Here is a 21,719-nt window from a genome sequence, read left to right on the forward strand (position 1 = left end):
ATATTGAGCTAAGGTGGTATATGAAACAGGGACAGCTGAGTTGATACAGCATTCATATAATAGTGCACATTTAAATAACAGCCTGTGTATGACATCTTTAAGGTGCTCAAATCCCTGATAACTATGTACCAAGTTCTGTATTAGTTCCAATAGATGACATAATGATTCAGCTTCAAGAAGTGAATGAATCCTAGAAACTGGTTGTTTTCCCTCGAGGCACATGTCACACAATCATTTGGAGTGTTGCTGCCCCAGCAATCCCTTTAAAAAGATATCTGCAAGTTTCTTTCTAGCACTCATTTAAGTTCAAATTTAAAATTAATGAAACAAATGCTAAGAATTTTTTCTGCTTTGTGCTGGTTTCACAACTTAATACAAAAGACAGAGGGCGAAACTGCGCAGCGCCGTGTTTGGGAGCGGTAGCTGGGGGCCAGTCCCACCTCGCGACCTATATTCGGGTTACCACCCCCTTGCTCTGTGAGGCAGGAGCGGGACAGAAGGACGCGTAGTACTGCTGCATAGACAGGGCTCTCCCCTTCGTTAAAAGGGAGGGCCAAGCTGCCGAATCTGCGGGGAGAAACGGGTCCCTACCTGGACCACCAGGGAGCTGGGTGTCGTGGCATCAGCCCCACACACAAGCAGTGTGCTGGGCTGCAAGATCGCGGCACAGACACCGTGACCCAACATGATAAAAGGCTGCGACCGGTAAGTCGACCCTTTTTTTTATCACTTCCCCACCACCCCTTTAAATTTTGCCACATGAGCGACCTACAGCCCGGGTCGCTACCAGATACCGCCGCCGCTAAACTCCCACGGAATGTCACGGGAGTTATTAGCATCACCGCGCCCTAGCAAAACGTCATTTGCCCAAAATGCCTGAATTTCTCCCCCACAGTTTTCAGTTAATCATGTGAAAATTACATCTCCCCATCTCTATAATCTCCTCCAGCCCTACAACCCTCTGAGATAGAAACATAGACATTTACAGCGCAGAAGGAGGCCATTTCGGCCCGTCGTGTGTACGCCGGCCGACAAAGAGCGGCACGGCCCTTGGTCAACAGCCCTAAAGGTTATACATAAATCTATGAACAATGACGGAAAGGCAAAGAGCATCCAGCCCAAACCAGTCCGCCTCACACAACTGCGACACCCCTTATACTAAAACATTCTGCATTCCACCCCAACCCCATGTGATCTCCTGGGAGAGGCAAAAACCAGATTAAAAACCCAGGCCAATTTAGGAAGAAAAAATCTGGGAAAATTCCTCTCCAACCCATCCAGGCGATCGAAACTGGTCCAGGAGATCACCCTGGCTGTATTCTATTCCCTGCAGTACTTACCATTATATCTGCTCGTCCAACAAAAGGTCATCCGGTCTAATCCCAATTACCAGATCTAGGTCGGTAACCCTGCAGTTTATGGCACTTTAAGTGCCCATCCAACCATCTCTTAAAAGTGATGAGGGTTTCTGCATCCACCACTCTTCTAGGCAGCGAATTCCAGATCCCCACAACCCTCTGCATAAAGAAGCCCCCATCAAATCCCCTCTAAATCCTTTTCTTGGACGGCACAGATATAATGGTAAGTACTGCAGGGAATAGAATACAGCCAGGGTGATCTCCTGGACTAGTTTCGATCGCCTGGATGGGTTGGAAAGGAATTTTCCCAGATTTTTTCTTCCACCAACCATCTTAAAACGATGCCCCCTCATAATAGACCCCTCTACCAATGGAAATAGGCCCTTACTATCCACTATGACCAGGCCCCCCAATATTTTGTAAAGCTCAACAAGGTCACCTCTCAACCTCCTCTGTTCCAGTGAGAACAAACCCAGCCTATCCAATCTGTCCTCATAACTAAGATTCTCCATTCCAGGCAGCATCCTAGTCAATCTCCTCTGCACTCTCTCTAGTGCAATCATGTCCTTCCTATAATACGGTGACCAGAACTGCATGCAGCACTCCAGCTGTGGCCTAACCAATGCATTATACAATTTAAGCATAACCTCTCTGCTCTTATATTGTATGTCTTGGCCAATAAAGGCAATTATTCTGTATGCCTTCTTAACCACCTTATCTACCTGGCCTGCTACTTTCAGGGATCTGTGGACAAGCACTCCAAGGTCCCTTTGTTCATCTACACTATTAAGTGGCCTACCGCTTAATGTGTATACCCTTTCCTTATTAGCCCTCCCAAAGTGCATCACCTCACACTTCTCTGAATTAAATTCCATTTGCCACTGCTCTGCCCACCTGACCAGTAGATTGATATCTTCCTGCAGCCCATGACTTTCCTCTTCATTATCAACCACACAGCCAATTTTAATGTCATCTGCAAACTTCTTAATCATACTCCCTATATTGAAATCTAAATCATTGATATATACCACAAAAAGTAGGGGACCCAGTACTGAGCCCTGCGGAACCCCACTGGAAACATCCTTCCAATCACAAAAGCATCCATCAATCATTACACTTTGCTTCCTACCTCCAAGCCAATTTTGGATCCAACTTGCCAATTTGTCCTGTATCCCATGGACTTTAACTTTCATGACCAGTCTACCATGTCGGACCTTATCAAAAGCCTTGCTAAAGTCCATATATACTACATTGTATGCACTCATCGACCCTCTTGGTTACCTCCTCAAAAAATTCAATCAGGTTAGTCAAACACAATCTTCCCTGACTGACTGACTCTAATTAATCCTTGCCTTTCCAAATGTAGATTTATCCTGTCTTTCAGGATTTTTTCTAATAATTTTCCCACCACTGAGGTTATGCTGACAGGCCTGTAATTACTCAGCCTATCCCTTTCTCCCTTCTTAAACAGGGGTACTACATTAGCAGTCCTCCAATCCTCCGGCACCATGCCCAGATCCAAAGAGGACTGGAAAATAATGGTCAAGGCCTCTGCTATTTCCTCTTTTACTTTGCTCAACAGCCTGGGATGCATTTCATCTGAGCCTGGGGACTTATCTACATTCAAAGCTGCTAAACCCCTTAATATTTCCTCTCTCTCTATATTTATTTCATCCTCCTCGATAGCAGTAGCTGCATTGCCCCTTTCCTTTGTGAAAACAGATGCAAAGTATTCGTTAAGAATCCTACCAACATCTTCTGTCTCCCCACAAAGATTACCCTCATGGTCTCCAATAGGCCCTACCCTTTTTTTAGTTACCCTCTTACTCTTAATATATTTATAGAACATCTTGGGGTTTTCCTTAATTTTACTGGCCAAGAATTTCTCGTGTTCTCTCTTAGCATTCCTAATATCCTTTTTAATTTTGCCTCTTAACTTTCTATATTCCTCTAAAGATTCTATAGTATTTAGCCATTGGTATATGACATAAGCGTCTCTTTTTTTCTTAATCCTCCCCTGTAAATCCCTAGACATTCAGCGGGCTCTAGAATTATTAGATATCTGCGCTCCTCTAATTCTGGCCTCTTGAGCATCCCCGATTTTAATTGCTCCAACATTATCGACTGTGCCTTTAGCTGCCAAGGTCCTTGGCTCTGGAATTCCCTTCCTAAATCTCTCCATCTCTCTACCAACGTTCCCTATAAGCTGCGTGGTTGTGCTGCTGGCCCCGCGCAGCCCAGGACCGGCTTTTCCAATGTAAAGCTTTGCGCATGCACAAAACTGTGAATGGGCCATGCAACCCCTTAAAGGGGCCGTGAACCCCCAAAAATAAGGGGGGCATTGCTCTCTACCAACATTTCCTATAAGCTGTGCAGACGCGCAGTTCTCAGCAGGTCCCGTCCAGCCCAGGACTAGCTTTTGCAATGTAAAGTTTTGCGCTTGCACAAAACTGTGAATAAACCATGAAGCCTCTTAGTGGGGCCGCACACCCAAACTAAAAGAGGGAACATTGCTCTCTACCGCCCTTTCCTCCTTTAAGAGGCTCCTTAAAACCTACCTCTTTGACCAAGCTTTTGGTCATCTGCCCTGATATCAACTTATGTCGCTCAGTGTCCAAAACATTTTGATAACACTCCTGTGAAGTGCCTTGGGATATTTTATTATGATAAAGGTTCCATATAAATGCAAGTTGTTGTTGTTACCTTTTCAATGAAATAACATGGCTTTGTACATTTGGAAGGTATTGAACATCTCGAAGAGTGCTTTCTTTGTCATTCTCTGAATACCTAAAGCCTTCTGATGGTTACCCGCAGCACTGCGTCTAGTCATATATATTTTCGCTCCACTTGAAATCCCTGGTGAATTCTAAGACAAGAAAATGAGTTTGAGTGAGTATAAATCCATCATCCCTGTCAGCTAAGAGCTTTCCTCTATGATCTTTAACCTTTTGAAAGAGATGCTCAGTGGTTAGTGTATGAATGTGACAGGATTAGTACAATGGGTTTTGAAAGTGCTTTTTTTCTCTTTATACGCTGCTAGAGGTGTTCTATTCATTTTAACCCACTTTCATGATATCCCCCTCTTCACTGACCCTGCAGCGTGCCTGCTCTTCTTTGTTTTTTTCCCTGATTGACAAACTGAAACAGGAAGAATCCCACAACCACGTATGAAACTTGTTATCTCATTGTTTTTACATGTGTTGCTGCCTATTAAGTTGAAAGTTTTTTTTATTTTTAAAGTTCATGCTTTCCCATACATTTATAAGGAAGAATTGAAAGAAGATTTTCTTTGTGCCATAAGTTATGAAATTATGAACACGTTTATGATTTTACTACAGAGAATAGATTAAGTATTTCCTAGCCCCTTGTTTTGTTAAATGCATAATAATTTTTTTAATTCAAATTCAATTTTTTTTCTTATGGAGCATTGCATTTACTGTACACATGATGAAAAATCATTTAGATATCTAACAGTACAGCACTGGGGTACACTACAAGTTCCAGAGTCAAACAGATTTGTCTTCAATATGAAAACTATTTATACAAAGATTAGCTTTATACACCAGAAGATAACATTTTTTATCCTATCACATGATATAACACATGTGGTATAAGTCTCCCAGTTGAACTGTTGTCCACTACATTTTGCTGCCCTATTAAAATTGCAGTGACACTGTGGTGTAGTGGTACAGACATTGTAAGGCATATGTTTACACATGTGTGAGTCCTGAACTCAAGTGTTATGCCAGGGAGAAATGGCAAGTTTTTCACGGAGGAGAAGGGGAAATTGAGGAATGAGTTTCCCAGGCACACATCTCATTTGCTGAACAACCCTTGCACAGGCTTAAGAATGGGCCTTCTGCCTGCATTCATGGTGGAGGAATGGTGGAGTTCAATTTTAATATTTGATTTGTTCACCAGAAAAGAAATGATCTATTTTAAGAAGGTTGAATCAAGACATAATTCGTGAATCAGTTTGTAGCTACTAGCTGGCTGGAGGAGGCGGGGTGCACTGGGAGGGGGGGGGAATTGACCTCTGGTTACTGAATCTTGTCTTGATATGGCCGCCTGAAAACAGATAATTCTCAGAGACAAGTATCTTACCTCTTGACCCTCAAAAGATTCTCCAGCAACGACAAGGCTCAAGTCAAGGCAATGATGGAATACTCACCACATATCTGGATGGGTGGAGCCACAACAACACTCAAGAAGCTTGACACCATCTGGGACAGAGCAGTTCACTTGACCAGTGTCCCTACCAATAGTCTCAAATTAAGAACGTAATAGCATAAGAAATAGGAGCAGGAGTAGGCCATTTGACCCCTTGAGCTTGCTCCACCATTTAATAAGATCATGGCTGAACTGATCATGGACTGAGCTCCACTTCCCTGCCTGTTCCCTATAACCCTTTATTCCCTGATCGCTTAAAAATCTGTCTATCTCCACCTTCAATATACTCCATGACCCAGCCTCCACAGCTCTCTGGGGCAGAGAATTCCACAGATTTACAACCATCTGAGAGAATAAATGTCTCCTCATCTTAGTTTTAAATGGGCAGCCCCTTATTCTGACACTATGTCCCCTAGTTTTAGTTTCTCCTATGAGTGGAAATATCCTCTCTGCATCCACCTTGTCAAGCCCCCTCATTATCTTATACGTTTCAATAAGATCACCTCTCATTCTTCTGAACTCCAATGAGTATAGGCCCAACCTACTCAACCTATCTTCATAAGTTAACTGCCTCATCTCCGAAATCAACCTAGTGAACCTTCTTTAAATAGCCTCCAATGCAACTATATCCTTCCTTAAATACGGAGACCAAACCTGAAACCAATACCCTGCACAGTTGTAGCAGGACTTCTTTGCTTTTATATTCTATCCCCTTTGCAATAAAGGCCAACATTCCATTTGTCTTCCTGATTATTTGCTGTACTTGCATATTAACTTTTTGTGTTTCATGCACAAGGACCCCCAGATCCCTCTGTACTGCAGCACTTTGCAATTTTTCTCCATTTAAATTATAATTTGCTTTTCTATTTTTTCTGCCAAAGTGGATGACCTCACATTTTCCCACATTATACTCCATCTCCCAAATTTTTGCCCACTCATTAGCCTGTCTCTATCACGTTGCAGATTGTTTGTGTCCTCAAAATTTGTATCATCAGCAAATGTGGCTACATTGCACTTGGTACCTTCATCCAAGTCATTAATATAGATTGTAAATACTTGAGGATCCAGCACCGATCCTTGCGGCACCCCACTAGTTACTGTTTGCCAACCGGAAAATGACCCATTTTCCCGACTCTCTGTTTTCTGTTAGTTAGCCAATCCTCTATCCATGCTAATATATTACCCGCATCCCCATGAAATTTTATCTTGTGCAGTAATCTTTTATGTGGCACCTTATTGAATGCGTTCTGGAAATCCAAATATACCACATCCACCCTGATCATTACATCTTCAAAGAACTCCAGCAAATTTGTCAAACATGATTGCCCTTTCATAAAACCATGCTAAGTCTACTTGATTGAATTCTGATTTTCCAAATGTTCTGCTATTGGTTCCTTAATAATGAACTCCAGCATTTTCCCAATGACAGATGTTAGGCTAACTGGTCTATTGTTTCCTGCCTTTTGTCTGCCTCCTTTTTTAAATAGGGGCATTACATTTGCGGCTTTCCAATCCACTGGCACCGCTCCAAAATCCATATAATTTTTGTAGATTACAACCAATGCATCCGCTATCTCTGCAAGCACTTCTTTTAAGACCCTAGGATGTAAGCCATCAGGACCAGTGGACTTGTTTGCCTTTAGTCCCATTATTTTACCGAGTACTACTTCTTTAGTGATAGTGATAGTATTAAGTTCCTCCCTCCCTATATCCCCTTGATTATCCACTGTTTTTAGTGTCTTCTACCGTCTCTGCCATTTCCCTGTTCCCCAGTCTCATCCTCTAGGGGACCAACATTTACTTTAGACACTCTTTTCCTTTTTATGTACCTGTCGAAACTCTTGCTATCTGTTTTTATATTTCGTGCTAGTTTACTTTCACAATCTATCTTCGCTCTATCATTTTTTTAGTCGTTCTTTTCTGCCTTTTCAAGTTTCCCAATCCTCTGGCCTCCCACTATTCTTGGCCACATTATATGCCCTTGTTTTCAATTTGATACCATCCCTTATTTCCTTCGTTAACCATGGGTGATTATCCCTTCTCTTACAGTCTTTCCTTCTCATTGGGATATATTTATGTTGAGAGTTATGAAATATCTCCTTAAATGTCTGCCATTGCTCATCAACTGTCCCATACTTTAATCTATTTCCCCAGTCCACTTTAGCCAATTCTGCCTTCATACCTTTGTAGTCTCCTTTTTTTAAGCTTGATTTGAGACCAACTTTCTCACCCTCCAACTGAATTTGAAATTCAACCATGTTATGGTCACTCATTCCTAGAGGATCATTTACCAGGTGATCATTGATTAATCCTGTGTCATTATACAGTACCAGATCTAAGATAGCCTGCTCTGTGGTTGGATCCGCAACGTACTATGTGAAATCTATATGGGTAGAGCTGCAGAACACCAAAGGGCAAAAAACGTTAGTAGGAGTTGTGTACAGACCTCCAAACAGTAATAGGGATGTTGGGGAGGGCATCAAACAGGAAATTAGGGGCGCATGCAATAAAGGTGTAGCAGTTATAATGGGTGACTTTAATATGCACATAGATTGGGCTAGCCAAACTGGAAGCAATACGGTGGAGGAGGATTTCCTGGAGTGCATAAGGGATGGTTTTCTAGACCAATATGTTGAGGAACCAACTAGGGGGGAGGCCATCTTAGACTGGGTGTTGTGTAATGAGAGAGGATTAATTAGCAATCTCATTGTGCGAGGCCACTTGGGGAAGAGTGACCATAATGGTGGAATTCTGCATTAGGATGGAGAATGAAACAGTAAATTCAGAGACCATGGTCCAGAACTTAAAGAAGGGTAACTTTGAAGGTATGAGGCGTGAATTGGCTAGGATAGATTGGCGAATGATACTTAGGGGTTGACTGTAGGTGGGCAATGGCAGACATTTAGAGACCGCATGGATGAATTACAACAATTGTACATTCCTGTCTGGCGTAAAAATAAAAAAGGGAAGGTGGCTCAACCGTGGCTATCTAGGGAAATCAGGGATAGTATTAAAGCCAAGGAAGTGGCATACAAATTGGCCAGAAATAGCAGCGAACCTGTGGACTGGGAGAAATTTAGAACTCAGCAGAGGAGGACAAAGGGTTTGATTAGGGCAGGGAAAATGGAGTACGAGAAGAAGCTTGCAGGGAACATTAAGGCGGATTGCAAAAGTTTCTATAGGTATGTAAAGAGAAAAAGGTTAGTAAAGACAAACGTAGGTCCCCTGCAGTCAGAATCAGGGGAAGTCATAACGGGGAACAAAGAAATGGCAGACCAATTGAACAAGTACTTTGGTTCGGTATTCACTAAGGAGGATACAAACAACCTTCCGGATATAAAAGGGGTCAGAGGGTCTAGTAAGGAGGGGGAACTGAGGGACATCTTTATTAGTCGGGAAATTGTGTTGGGGAAATTGATGGGATTGAAGGCCGATAAATCCCCAGGACCTGATGGACTGCATCCCAGAGTACTTAAGGAGGTGGCCTTGGAAATAGCGGATGCATTGACAGTCATTTTCCAACATTCCATTGACTCTGGATCAGTTCCTATGGAGTGGAGGGTAGCCAATGTAACCCCACTTTTTAAAAAAGGAGGGAGAGAGAAAACAGGGAATTATAGACCAGTCAGCCTGACCGCAGTAGTGGGTAAAATGATGGAATCAATTATTAAGGATGTCATAGCAGTGCATCTGGAAAATGGTGACATGATAGGTCCAAGTCAGCATGGATTTATGAAAGGGAAATCATGCTTGACAAACCTTCTGGAATTTTTTGAGGAAATTTCCAGTAAAGTGGACAAAGGAGAACCAGTTGATGTGGTACATTTGGACTTTCAGAAGGCTTTCGACAAGGTCCCACACAAGAGATTAATGTGCAAAGTTAAAGCACATGGGATTGGGGGTAGTGTGCTGACGTGGATTGAGAACTGGTTGTCAGACAGGAAGCAAAGAGTAGGAGTAAATGGGTACTTTTCAGAATGGCAGGCAGTGACTAGTGGGGTGCCGCAAGGTTCTGTGCTGGGGCCCCAGCTGTTTACATTGTACATTAATGATTTAGTCGAGGGGATTAAATGCAGTATCTCCAAATTTGCGGATGACACTAAGTTGGGTGGCAGTGTGAGCTGCGAGGAGGATGCTATTAGGCTGCAGAGTGACTTGGATAGGTTAGGTGAGTGGGCAAATGCATGGCAGATGAAGTATAATGTGGATAAATGTGAGGTTATCCACTTTGGTGGTAAAAACAGAGAGACAGACTATTATCTGAATGGTGACAGATTAGGAAAAGGGAAGGTGCAACGAGACCTGGGTGTCATGGTACATCAGTCATTGAAGGTTAGCATGCAGGTACAGCAGGCGGTTAAGAAAGCAAATGGCATGTTGGCCTTCATAGCGAGGGGATTTGAGTACAGGGGCAGGGAGGTGTTGCTACAGTTGTACAGGGCCTTGGTGAGGCCACACCTGGAGTATTGTGTACAGTTTTAGTCTCCTAACTTGAGGAAGGACATTCTTGCTATTGAGGGAGTGCAGCGAAGATTCACCAGACTGATTCCCGGAATGGCGGTACTGACCTATCAAGAAAGACTGGATCAACTGAGCTTGTATTCACTGGAGTTCAGAAGAATGAGAGGGGACCTCATGGAAATGTTTAAAATTCTGACGGGTTTAGACAGGTTAGATGCAGGAAGAATGTTCCCAATGTTGGGGAAGTCCAGAACCAGGGGTCACAGTCTGAGGATAAGGGGTAAACCATTTAGGACCGAGATGAGGAGAAACTTCTTCACCCAGAGAGTGGTGAACCTGTGGAATTCTCTACCACAGAAAGTAGTTGAGGCCAATTCACTAAATATATTCAAAAGGGAGTTAGATGAAGTCCTTACTCCTCGGGGGATCAAGGGTTATGGCGAGAAAGCAGGAAGGGGGTACTGAAGTTTCATGTTCAGCCATGAACTCATTGAATGGCGGTGCAGGCTAGAAGGGCTGAATGGCCTGCTCCTGCACCTATTTTCTATGTTTCTATGTTTCTATGTTTCTATTCAAAGAAACTATCCCGGATACACTCTATCAACTCTTCCTCAAAGCTACCCTGGCCAACTTGCTTTGTCCAATTAATATGAAAGTTAAAATCGCCCATGATTATTGCCATTCCTTTTTTACAAGCCTCCATTATTTCTTGATTTATACTCCATCCAACAGTGCAGCTATTGTTAGGGAGCCTATAGACTAAGCCCACCAGCGACTTTTTCCCCTTATTATTCCTTATCTCCACCCAAACTGATTCAACATCTTGATCTTCTGAGCCAACTTCGTTTCTCACTAATGCACTAATCTCATCCTTTATTAATAGTGCTACCCCACCTCCTTTTCCTTTCTGTCAAATACCTCTGAGTATTTAGTTCCCAGTCTTGGTCACCTTGCAACCATGTCTCTGTAATGGCTATCAGATCATACCCATTTGTATCTATTTGTGCCATCAACTCATCTATTTTGTTATGAATGCTACCTGCATTTAGATAAAGAGCTTTTAAATTTGTTTTTTTTACCATTTTTTCCTGCTTTGACCCCACTTTCTGATTCACCTTTATATTTATACATTCTGTCCCTTCCTGTCATGCTCTGGTTTTCATTTCCCCCAGTGCTACCCTGCTCTATTGCCTTCTCTTTATTCTTTGTCTTTTTATATTTTCGCTCACCTGAATCCTCCCCCCACTAATTAGTTTAAAGCCCTCTCTACAGCCCGAGTTATTTAATTCGTCAGGACCTTAGTCCCAGCATGGACTCTAATGTGGGAAAATATGAGGTTATCCACTTTGGTAGGAAAAATAAAAAAGCAAATTATTATTTAAATGGGGAGCGATTACAAAATACTGTAGTGCAGAGAGATCTGGGGGTTCTTGTACATGAAATGCAAAACGTTAGCATGCAGGTGCAGCAAAAAATCAGAAAGACAAATGGAATGCTGGCCTAAATTGCAAGGGGGATGGAGTATAAAAGTATTGAAGTCCTGCTCTAACTGTACAGGGTATTGGTGAGACCACACCTGGAGTACTGTGTACAGTTTTGGTCTTCTTATTTAAGGAAGGATATATTTGCATTGAAGGCAGTTCAGAGAAGGTTCACGAGGTTGATTCCTGAGATGAAGGGGTGGTCATATGAAGAAAGGTTGAGCAGATTGGGCCTATACTCCTTGAAGTTTCGAAGAATGAGAGGTGATTTTATTGAAACGTACAAGATTCTGAGGGGGCTTGACAGGGTTGATGCTGAGAAGATGTTTCACCTCATTGGGGAATCTAGAACTAGGAGGCATAGTTTCAGAATAAGGGGTCGCCCATTTAAAACAGAAATAAAGAATAATTCCTTCTCTCAGAGGATCGTGAATCGCTGCCGGCATTCTCCATCACTCCACCAGATAAGTGTGGAGACTGGGTCTTTGAATATATTTAGGGTAGAGGTAGATAGATTTTTGAATGATAAGGGAGGCAAGGGTTATGGGGAGCGGGTGGGGAAGTGGTGTTGAAGCCAGGATCAGATCACCCAAGATTTTACTGAATGGTGGAGCAGGCTCGAGGGGCCAAATGGCCTACTCCTGCTCCTATTTCTTATGTTCTTATGTAGAGGCTGACGCAACCATTGTTATCTTTCCCTTGCACACACAAAATCTTGTTTCTCATGGGCAAATACAATTGACCCATCTTGCTCAAAGTGTCTTACCAGTTTTATTTTATACTAATTGGCATTGCTTGCACGTTGAGAATTGGAGGCTGAGTGTGAACAGGAGGTTGCACCTCAGGCAGTGCAAGGAACAAGTCGTAGCCAAGGATTATAGCCCAGAAGCAGAGGCCCGGAGATTGAATGGTAGCAGGTGCAGAGAACGAGATATAGGTTAGGGCTGACATGGTGCTGATAGGTGTTGTGATAATAAGTTATCACTAGCCATTTTATTTTTGTATCTTTGCTATGCTGAGCGAAATAGGGAACTCTCATTGCAACTGAAAGGGAGCTGCTTTTTTTTCTACGATGTAATTGTATTTCACAGTAGGACCACTGAACCAATTAGAGATATATGTGACATATCACTTATTAAATATCTAGCATATGATAATGTATTCTGCTTTGTAACATCTTTTTCATTGTCCATCATCAATGTCGGTAACAGCCAGACTTGCTCATCTGTGGTATTACATACAGTTATGAAGGTCAATTCTTGAATGACATCATTTGCCCCAACTTGCCAAACGACATGCACCAATGGTCTGTTCCTGGTCACAGAGTTGCCATTTTCATTCCATTTGCTTAAAGCCATGCATTATGTATTCACTGGTCTGACACAGGCAGTACTGATGGAATTGTTACTCCTTCTTTTGGGTTGCCTGTATTCTGCCTGAGTTTCATTATTGCCTTCAGAACATCTTTTCTCGTTCTTTTGTTAATTGCCATGGTTATGCACTGTAACACAGTGTGCTGTAGAAACCTTTCTTTAACAAACTTATGTCATTCATTTTAATGATGTGCCCTGATCTACGAAGCTGTGTCCTCGTCGGTGTCATTCGCAGGTTGCTTTATCTGAGCCTTTCAGTGTCCTTTATGGGATCTTGTGAGATTTGGTGGCAATTATCTCAGATGGACATCTGAAGCTTTTCATGTTCTTTCAGCTGGTTATTATAGACAGTCCGTGCCTGAAAACCATACAGAAATGTAATAAAAACTATGATTTATTACCTTGATCTTCATCGCCACTTCCAGGTCACACTCTTCAAACACTCTGCCCTTTCTATTCAAACAGCATAGCAATTTGCATAAAATGAGATCTTAACTTCGATTGTTTTGTCATAACATGATTATTGTAATTTAAAAAAATCAATAACATCAAAATGAAGTCATATAGAATTCCAAAATAATAGCAGCTAAAATAATGTGAATGGACTTTTCAATATTTGCAGGCCGAATGATGGGTATATAAAAGTAAGAGGGAAATACACTGCATCTAATGGTCATTGTGCACTTTCAGATAAATGACTCTTGAACTGTTTTGAAAAATCCAAATGTAGTTTTAGTTTAAAAGCAAATTAACATGTTCATTAACTTTTGTACATTACAACTTCTTCCTGCTTCAGTATACTAATATTATAATCGTTAGGATGGTGGCTTTTCAGAAACATGGCTGGTGAATTCGGTTGCATCCTTGTCACTATCTTTAGGGAATCCTTTCGAAATTAGGGGCTTAATTTTCTCCAGTGATTTGCGCCGCATTTTAGAGTAGGCTGCTTTTTTTGGCATATTGAGTTAAAGCTTTGCCGTTTTTCTTTTCAAACTTTCCCCCTCCGATCTGCGCCGGCGTAACGGACTTAGTTATGATTTTTCAAGGCCAATTTTTTTTCCCTCGTGTCTGCGCCGGTTTTTTTCAATTGTTCGCAGTTTGGCCAACATTTTTCTCCATTACGTTGGTGTATCTGGCCACTCACGAAAAACCTACTGGTGAGTTAAGAAACCAGCGCATATTCACAAATCTGTGCTGAAAAGACGCGTTTGTTTTTAAATCAAAGCTTTTGGAGGGAGTCAAGAACACTTTCAAAATCCATAATAAAGTTCAACTTTTTTTTATCTATCAACGTAGAAGTGTAAATTTGTTGGATTTCACAAGTTTTCTCATTTTTTAACTCATTCACACGCCACCACCAAATGTCTTGAAGAAGGCTTGTAGGGGTGTGGGTTTGGCCGGCAGAATCAGCCCCGTGTCCGGACACACCAGCTCGGGGTTCGGTTACAAAACAAGCCGTGGGGGTAGCGGGGGGGGGCGGGGGTGGGGGGAGAAGAAGGAGAGGAGGGAGAGATAGCCGATCTTACGGCTTGCAGCCCAGGGAGGGAGAGAGCCAATAATATGGTAGAATTCTTTATTAAGATGGAGAGTGACACAGTTAATTCGGAAACGAGGGTACTGAACTAAAGGAAAGGTAACTTCGACGGTATGAGGCATGAAACATAGAAACATAGAAACATAGAAAATAGGTGAAGGAGTAGGCCATTCAGCCCTTCGAGCCTGCACCGCCATTCAATAAGATCATGGCTGATCATTCCTTCAGTACCCCTTTCCTTTTTTTACTCCAAACAGGGATGAACAATTGCTGAAGTTCATCCATGTGATCTTTAAATGTTTGCCACTACTTATCAACCGTCAACCCTCTGAGTATCCTTTGCCAGTCTATTCTAGAAAATTCACACCTCATACCATCGAAGTTACCTTTCCTGAAGTTCAGGACCCTAGTTTCCGAATTAACTTTGTCACTCTCCATCTTAATAAGGAGTTCTACCATATTATGGTCACTTTTCCCCAAGGGGCCTCACACAACAAGATTGCTAATTAGTCCCTTCTCATTACACATCACCCAGTCTAGGATGGCCAGCTCCCTGAATTGGCTAGAATAGACTGGCAAAGGATACTTAAAGGGTTGACAGTGGATAAGCAATGGCAAACATTTAAAGATCACATGGATGAACTTCAGCAATTGCACATCCCTGTCTGGAGTAAAAGTAAAATGGGGAAGGTGGCTCAACCGTGGCTAACAAGGGAAATTAAGGATAGTGTTAAAACCAAGGAAGAGGCATATAAATTGGCTAGAAAAAGCAACAAACCTGAGGACTGGGAGAAATTTAGAATTCAACAGAGGAGGATTAAAGGTTTAATTAGGAGGGGGAAAAAAGAGTACGAGAGGAAGCTTGCAGGGAACATAAAAACTGACTGCAAAAGCTTCGATAAATATGTGAAGAGAAAAAGATTAGTGAAGACAAATGTAGGTCCCTTGCAGTCAGATTCAGGTGAATTTATAATGGGGAACAAAGAAATGGCAGACCAATTGAACAAATACTTCGATTCTGTCTTCACGAGGGAAGACACAAATAACCTTCCGAATGTACTAGGGGACAGTGGGTCTCGTGAGAAGGAATAACTGAAGGATATCCTTATTAGGTGGGAAATTGTGTTAGGAAAATTGATGGGATAAATCCCCAGGGCCTGATCGTCTGCAACCCAGAGTACTTAAGGAAGTGGCCCTAGAAATAGTGGATGCATTTGTGATCATTTTCCAACAGTCTATCGACACTGGATCAGTTCCTATGGACTGGACAGTAGCTAATGTAACACCACTTTTAAAAAAGGAGGGAGAGAGAAAATGGGTAATTATAGACCGGTCAGCCTGACATTAGTACTAGGGAAAATGTTGGAATCAATCATTAAGGATGAAATAGCAGCGCATTTGGAAAGCAGTGACAGGATCGGTCCAAGTCAGCATGGATTTATGAAAGGGAAATCATGCTTGACAAATCTTCTGGACTTTTTTGAGGATGTAACTAGCAGAGTGGACAAGGGAGAACCAGTGGATGTGGTGTATGTGGACTTTCAAAATGCTTTTGACAAGGTCCCGCACAAGAGATTGGTGTACAAAATCAAAGCGCATGGTATTGGGGGTAATGTACTGATGTGGATGGGGAATTGATTGGCAGACAGGAAGCAGAGAGTCGGGATAAACGCTCCTTTTCAGAATGGCAGGCAGTGACTAGTGGGGTGCCGCAGGGCTCAGTGCTGGGACCCCAGCTCTTTACAATATACATTAATGATTTGGATGAAGGAATTGAGTGTAATATCTCCAAGTTTGCAGATAACACTAAACTGGGTGGCGGTGTGAGCTGTGAGGAGGATGCTAGGAGGCCTCAGGGTGACTTGGACAGGTTAGGTGAGTGGGCAAATGCATGGCAGATGCAGTATAATGTGGATAAATTTGAGGTTATCCATTTTGGGGGCAAAAACACGAAGGCAGAATATCATCTGAATGGTGGCAGATTAGGAAAAGGGGAGGTGCAACGAAACCTGGGTGTCATGGTTCATCAGTCATTGAAAGTTGGCATGCAGCTACAGCAGGCGGTGAAGAAGGCAAATGGTATGTTGGCCTTCATAGCTAGGGGATAGGAGCTGGGAGGTCTTACTGCAGTTGTACAGGGCCATAGTGAGGCCTTACCTGGAATTATGTGTTAATTTTGGTCTCATAATCTGAGGAAGGACGTTCTTGCTATTGAGGGAGTGCAGCGAAGTTTCACCAGACTGATTCTAGGGATGGCTGGACTGTCATATGAGGAGAGATTGGATCAACTGGGCCTTTATTCACTGGAGTTTAGAAGGATGAGGGGTATCTCATAGAAACGTATAAGATTCTGAGGGGACTGGACAGGTTAGATGCAGGAAGAATGTTCCCAATGTTGGGGAAGTCCAGAACCAGGGGACATAGTATTAGGATAAGGGGTAGGCCATTTAGGACCGAGATGAGGAGAACCTTCTTCACTCAGAGAGTTGTTAACCTGTGGAATTCCCTGCCGCAGAGCGTTGTTGATGCCAGTTCATTGGATATATTCAAGAGGGAGTTAGATATGGGCCTTACTGCTAAGGGGATCAAGGGGTATAGAGAGAAAGCAGGAAAGGGGTACTGAGGGAGTGATCAGCCATGATCTTATTGAATGGTGGTGCAGGCTTGAAGGGCTGAATGGCCTACTCCTGCACCTATTTTCTATGTTTCTTATGGCTTCTAGCCTGGGGAGGGAGAGAGATAGCCGACCTTGCGGTTTGTAGCCTGGGGAGGGAGAGAGATAGCCGATCTTACGGCTTGTAGCCCAGGGACGGGGAGGGAGAGAGAGGTCACAAGACTCAACGGGGGACCGAGAGAGGAGAGGTCACAAGAACCTTGTGTGTGGTCCATCCATACAGACCTTGGGGAGAGAGAGAGAACTGCAAAGCTGTGCTGCTTGCTTTTCTGCTGTTTAGAGCTTCTTTGAAAGTTTAACTTTAAGTATGGGGGCAATACTGACAATGCCATACCTTGTACGAGCCTTCTGCATCTTGGTGCTACGTAGGGGACAGTTGATTAGAGCTCATCGCATCAGGAACATCAGAGCCTGTCGGGTGCTGGGCAGGAGGCCTAACCCACCTCGAGTATATCGAGACAGACATTCGTACCTGCACCTGAGTGATGCAGACTGTATCAGAAGGCTACGTTTCCGCAAAGAAGTTGTCCGTGAGATCTGTGAGTTGGTGAAACCAGACCTGCAGCCGCGAAGCATCAGTTGAAGTTACAGCTGCACTTTCATTCTGTGCCTCCGGATCATTCCACGCTACAACTGGGGATGTGTCCACCATCTTTCCCCATGCAATACATGTCTCCATTCCACAGGTCACGGCTGCACCATATGCGTGGAGGAATGACTTCACCAAGTTCCCTATGCCTGCCCAAGCAATCCATGACAGGGCTGTGGGCTTCTCAAGGATTGCTGGCTTGACCAAGGTCCTGCCATTTCTTTTTACACTGGCTTCCAGATCTTGTGATGTTCACCATTGCGCAGTAATCTTCTGCAACTTGGTTCCAGTGTTTCTTCATTTCTTTTGGTGGAACTTTTATATGACCTCTGCTGGTATCCAGCTACTGCCATCTGTTCTCAATCACAGTAACGAGTGTCGTCACTTCTTCCAGCAAGAAATTCTTGGTCCTTGATCCCCGTTGCATCTTGTATTGCTCCAGCTGTGATTTTTCCAATGCTATTACAAAGAAACATAGAAACATAGAAACATAGAAAATAGATGCAGGAGTAGGCCATTCGGCCCTTCTAGCCTGCACCGCCATTCAATGAGTTCATGGCTGAACATGCAACTTCAGTACCCCATTCCTGCTTTCTCACCATATCCCTTGATCCCCCTAGTAGTAAGGACTTCATCTAACTCCTTTTTGAATATATTTAGTGAATTGGCCTCAACTACTTTCTGTGGTAGAGAATTCCACAGGTTCACCACTCTCTGGGTGAAGAAATTCCTCCTCATCTCGGTCCTAAATGGCATACCCCTTAACCTTAGACTGTGACCCCTGGTTCTGGACTTCCCCAACATTGGGAACATTCTTCCTGCATCTAACCTGTCTAACCCCGTCAGAATTTTAAACGTTTCTATGAGGTCCCCTCTCATTCTTCTGAACTCCAGTGAATACAAGTCCAGTTGATCCAGTCTTTCTTGATAGGTCAGTCCCACCATCCCGGGAATCAGTCTGGTGAACCTTCGCTGCACTCCCTCAATAGCAAGAATGTCCTTCCTCAGGTTAGGAGACCAAAACTGTACACAATACTCCAGGTGTGGCCTCACCAAGGCCCTGTACAACTGTAGCAACACCTCCCTGCCCCTGTACTCAAATCCCCTCGCTATGAAGGCCAAAATGCCATTTGCTTTCTTAACCGCCTACTGTACCTGCATGCCAACCTTCAATGACTGATGTACCATGACACCCAGGTCTCTTTGCACCTAGCCTTTTTCTAATCTGTCACCATTCAGATAATAGTCTGTCTCTCTGTTTTTACCACCAAAGTGGATAACCTCACATTTATCCACATTATACTTCATCTGCCATGCATTTGCCCACTCACCTAACCTATCCAAGTCGCTCTGCAGCCTCATAGCATCCTCCTTGCAGCTCACACTTCCACCCAACTTAGTGTCATCCGCAAATTTGGAGATACTACATTTAATCCCCTCGTCTAAATCATTAATGTACAGTGTAAACAGCTGGGGCCCCAGCACAGAACCTTGCGGTACCCCACTAGTCACTGCCTGACATTCTGAAAAGTCCCCATTTACTCCTATTCTTTGCTTCCTGTCTGACAACCAGTTCTCAATCCACATCAGCACACTACCCCCAATCCCACCTGCTTTAACTTTGCACATTAATCTCTTGTGTGGGACCTTGTCGAAAGCCTTCTGGAAGTCCAAATATACCACATCAACTGGTTCTCCCTTGTCCACTCTACTGGAAACATCCTCAAAAAATTCCAGAAGATTTGTCAAGCATGATTTCCCTTTCACAAATTCATGCTGACTTGGACCTATCATATCACCTCTTTCCAAATGCACTGCTATGACATCCTTAATAATTGATTCCATCATTTTACCCACTACCGATGTCAGACTGACCGGTCTATAATTCCCTTTTATCTCTCTCCCTCCTTTTTTAAAAAGTGGGGTTACATTGGCTACCCTCCACTCCATAGGAACTGATCCCAAGTCAATGGAATGTTGGAAAATGACTGTCAATGCATCCACTATTTCCAAGGCTACCTCCTTAAATACTCTGGGATGCAGTCCATCAGGCCCTGGGGATTTATCGGCCTTCAATCCCATCAATTTCCCCAACACACAGCATTCCTTCTCACACACACACAACTGGCTCTTAAAAAATGGCCAATTGCCAAATCTGAGTTGTGCTGAGCATGCGCATCCATTGGAATGACGTCAAAAATTTAAAAATGTTTTCCGCGCATGCGCAGAAGGTGCAATATTGTTTTTTGGCGCAGGCAGCAAGCTCCACCCTCCTGAGGAGACTGGACATGTTGCGCAGCGCCAAATTTGAATTATACATCAGGGAAAGTTTGGCAAAATATTTCTGGCGCATTTCTGGCCTAGAAAACCCAGTGTAACTCTGGCAATATGCAAGAATATGGGCTTGGGGAAAATTGAGCCCTCGGAGTGGTGCATGAGGTTTTGAAAGTAACTAACTGATCAACAATATTTAAAATGGGACATCTGACCATCATGTTCCAATCCTCTCGCATGGTGCCGGAGGATTGGAGGACTGCTAACATTGTACCGTTGCTAAAAAAAGGGAGAAAGGAATAGACCGGGTAATTATATGCCAGTCAGCCTAACCTCAGTTGTGGGAAAATTATTGGAGAAAATTCTGAGGGACAGGATCAATCTTCATTTGGAAAGACACAGTCAGCATGGATTAGTTAAGGGAAGGTCGTGTCTGGCTAACTTGATTGAATTTTTTGAGGAGCTAACCAGGAGGGTCAATGACGGTAGTGCATTTGATATAGTCTATATGGATATTAGCAAGGCTTTTGATAAGGTCCTACATGGCAGACTAGTCACAAAATTAAAAGCCTATGGAATCCAAGGCAAAATGGCAAGTTGGATCCAAAATTGGCTCAGAGGCAGAAAGCAAAGGGTAATAGTCGATGGATGTTTTCGTGACTGGAAGGTTGTTTCCAGTTGGGTTCTGCAGGGCTCAGTAAAAGGTCACTTGTTTTTTCTGGTACATATCAATGATTTGGACTTGAATGTAGAGCGTATGCAGATGACGTAAAAATTGGCCGTGTGGTTGATGATAAAGAAGAAAGCTGTAGATTTCAGGAAGATATCAATGGACTGGTCAGGTGGGCAGAACAGTGACAAATGGAATTCAATCCGGAGAAGTGTGAGGTAATGCATTTGGGGAGGGCTAAACAAGGCAAGGGAATACACAATAAATGGTCGGACACTGAGAAGTGTAGAGGAACAGAAGGGCCTTGGAGTGCATGTTCACAGATCCCTGAAGGTAGTAGGACAGGTGGATAAGGTGGTGAAGAAGGCATATGAGATACTTGTCTTTATTAGTCGAGGCATTGAATATAAGAGCAGGGAGTTTATGCTTGAACAGTATAAAACACTAGTTAGGCCATAGCTAGAGTACTGCGTGCAGTTCTGGTCACCACATTACAGGAAGGATTTGATTGCACTAGAGAGGGTACAGAGAAGATTTACGAGGATGTTACCTTACCTGGAGAATTTTAGCTATGAGGACAATTGGATAGGCTGGGGTTGTTTTTTTTGGAACAGAGGAGGCTGAGAGGAAACTTAGTTGAGGTGTATAAAATTATGAGGGGCCTTAATAGAGTGGATAGGAAGGATCTATACGACTTAGCAGAGAGGTCAATAACCAGGGGGAGTAGATTTAAATTAAGTGGTAGGAGTTTTAGAGGGGATTTGAGGAGAATTCTTTTCACCCAGAGAGTGGTTGGGGTCTGGAACTCACCGCTTGAAAGGATGGTAGAAGCAGAAGCCCTCATAACATTTAAAAAGTACCTGGATATGCACTTGAAGTGTCGTAACCTACAAGGCTACGGACCAAGAACTGGAAAGTGGGATTAGGCTGGAGAGTTCTTTGTCGGCCGGCATGGACACAATGGGCTGAATGGCCTCCTTCTGTGCTGTAAATTTCCATGATTCTATGATTCTATGATATGACATAGGGACAACTCAGTGAGGTTAGGAACTTTTGTGGTACCCAATATATAGGGTATTAGTGAGGCCACACCTGGAATACTGTATACAGTTTTGTTTTCCATATTTATGAAAGG

This window comes from Pristiophorus japonicus, chromosome 14 (assembly GCF_044704955.1).
Source record: "Pristiophorus japonicus isolate sPriJap1 chromosome 14, sPriJap1.hap1, whole genome shotgun sequence".
Taxonomy (NCBI): Eukaryota; Metazoa; Chordata; class Chondrichthyes; family Pristiophoridae; genus Pristiophorus; species Pristiophorus japonicus.